We start from the raw sequence: 2,500 nt of genomic DNA, 5'->3' as shown, positions 1-2,500 counted from the left end.
CGTCGCCGGCGCGAGGCCATGCGATCAGCACAAAGTTATCCAGAGTCACCAAATGGGACGACGCAACCCCTTGCGAGGCCGCGCCGATTGGTTTTGAACTAATAAAAGCGCTCTTCCCGATAAAGGTCGGAGCTTCGATTGCATGTATTAGCTCTAGAATTGCCACAGTTATCCAAGTAGGATCGTGTCATCTAAGGAACCTCGACTGATTTAATGAGCCATTCGCGGTTTCACCATGGGACAGTGTGAACTTAGACATGCATGGCTTAATCTTTGAGACAAGCATATGACTACTGGCAGGATCAACCAGATAGCTATCGTTTGCGAGACGTTTTTCCACAACACATCGCGGGACGGGAGACAACGCTCTAGCGAGAGAACGGATCCCGGCATTCCCGGATTTTTTCACATCGGACCGCTCACATTTCCCCCTTCACCGTAAACACGGCGTCGCCGGGAAATCTCTCGATTTGCATCGAGCCGACTGCGTTTTGCAGACCCGTCGCCCGTTCCGAGGGCTGGGCCAGTGCGAGACTACTTTTATCGAGCCACCAATACTGCTTGGTTGCGTTAGCACTGCGCGTCGCCGCTGGCTTCACGCTACGGACACGTACTTTTACCTTCACTGGCGCGACCTGCGCGCCGAGCCCGCATTTTACCGGGAAGCTAGTCGGGAGACTGAGCCACGCACGGTCAGATCGGGCACATGTCGCTGGCTGCGAGGGAGCGCGGATCCTAGCGTCACATAGAGGCTTCACCGACACTCACCCTCCACAATAGTAGATACAGACCGTTTTTAACCGCCGTATTTCTGCCCATACCTCTAGTGTTAAACCGAAAAATCGGGTACATAGTCTCGGGGAGGACCGGGGTGCCGCCCCATGAGGGGAGCCCGCACGGAGGGCGCCGGGGGTGCCGCGACCCGGGGGGCGGCGCGGGGGTGTCGGGGCGCATCTACGGGGCTCACTCGCGCGGGCGCCACACTTCCGGGGGGCGCCCCAGGTGGGGTGCCAACTTTGGCGCCCCCGACTAAGGGGCCGCCCCCACTGCGGTTACACGCTTTACGACCACCCACCCGCGTTCCCCACCCCAGGGGGCATGCGAATCACCCGCCAGGGGCGTTCTGGGACCGAGGGCGCCGCTCCGGCACAAGGGGGAGCCAAAACGCCCCGAGTTCCCCCGCGGCCACCTCGACACCTGGGCGGGCGGCGAGGGGTGTCCTGCGATCGGGGTGGGGAGCTCTACCAGAATCACCCGCCAAACTTCACCGGGGGCGTCTCCCGGCGCCCCTGCGCTCGGGTGACGAACAGCGCCCCGGGCTATCCCGGGCGCCCTATGGCGTCCACCTTCGATCGGAAGGGTGATCTCGACTCGGGCTGAGGCGGGCCACAACAATCCGCGGTCACATCGGAGCCGTCCAGGCTAACGAGGCCCCGGCTCACGGGTAACCCATGGGGCTGGACCGGGAGTCCGCCGTTAAAGAAGAAAGAAATGTAGTGCAAACCAGAACCAGTTTTTTTTATTTATTTTATAACTCGACTAATAATCGTCACAAAATTATAAACTTGGTACCTACGGATAGCCCTGGGCCCAACCTAATACAGGATGTCCATAACTATGCGCTAATTAAATAATTAATGGGTATTAAGGTCGGTCTTAGTAAATTGCTATATAAAGTCTAAGACCAGAACCAGTATTTTAAATTTATTTTATAACTCGGCTCCTAATTGTCACAAAATTTAAAAATTGGTACCTATGGATAGCCCTCGGCCCTACCTAATACACCGTGTCCATAACAATGTGGTAATTAAATATTTACTGGGCGTTAGGGTCGGTCTTAGTAAATTGCTATATAAAGTCTATATAAAATTTTACGAATTTAAAAAAAAAAATTCCTACCGTCAAAAATAGCGACGCCTAGACCACCACACCTGTTCTGACGTTAAATCCTACTTGCACACACGTGTGGGAATAGATTAGATATCATCTAGAGATAGAATTCCTAATTATTTAATTAAAATAGAGACTCTAGATTTAATAGTTGTGTCATAGTTACATTAAGTCGAATTAGCGAAGCGGAGGCGGGAACTAGATTCTAGATCTAACACTTCGATTGCGATGAAAAAAAAATAGCTTTATTTTAAGGCCGACAAGGCAAATACGTTTAATTAATATTAAAGAAATAAGTCCGAACACCTACCTTAAGCGAATCATCTACACAACACATGACTAGAAATAATACACGTCCACACGAAGAGCGATTGAAACGGTGACTGCAACGGTGAAAACTTGTACGACGGAAACATGGCGCCTAGGTTATGCCTACTTCCGGTCTGATGAAAATTTTTAATTCATTTTAAATTTTTGCGCTCTATTTCGTCCGCGCTTGTCCACTTAAACTCTACAGAAAAGATAGTCTATATAAAAATAATTCCTAGAAGACAATTTTATGAGAGATCACCCACATTTATTTACCCTGCCTGTCTACCTTAGGGTTAGA

At 51.0% G+C, this 2,500-nt stretch overlaps 1 non-coding gene across 1 annotated transcript in view; it reads right to left on the bottom strand.

Annotated features, from left to right (window-relative positions):
* Nucleotides 1-313, bottom strand: part of LOC131934172 (small subunit ribosomal RNA) — a 1,846-nt gene extending 1,533 nt beyond the window's left edge. Inside the window, exon 1 of the ribosomal RNA XR_009385521.1 lies at nucleotides 1-313. This exon is cut by the window's left edge and continues 1,533 nt beyond it. This is a non-coding gene — a ribosomal RNA (small subunit ribosomal RNA).
* Between the last annotated feature and the right edge of the window lie 2,187 nt (nucleotides 314-2,500).

This window comes from Physella acuta, unplaced genomic scaffold (assembly GCF_028476545.2).
Source record: "Physella acuta isolate Inbredline_101_S28 unplaced genomic scaffold, ASM2847654v3 ptg002748l, whole genome shotgun sequence".
In the NCBI taxonomy this organism is placed as follows: Eukaryota; Metazoa; Mollusca; class Gastropoda; family Physidae; genus Physella; species Physella acuta.
This window is presented reverse-complemented; position numbering and strand designations above follow the sequence as displayed.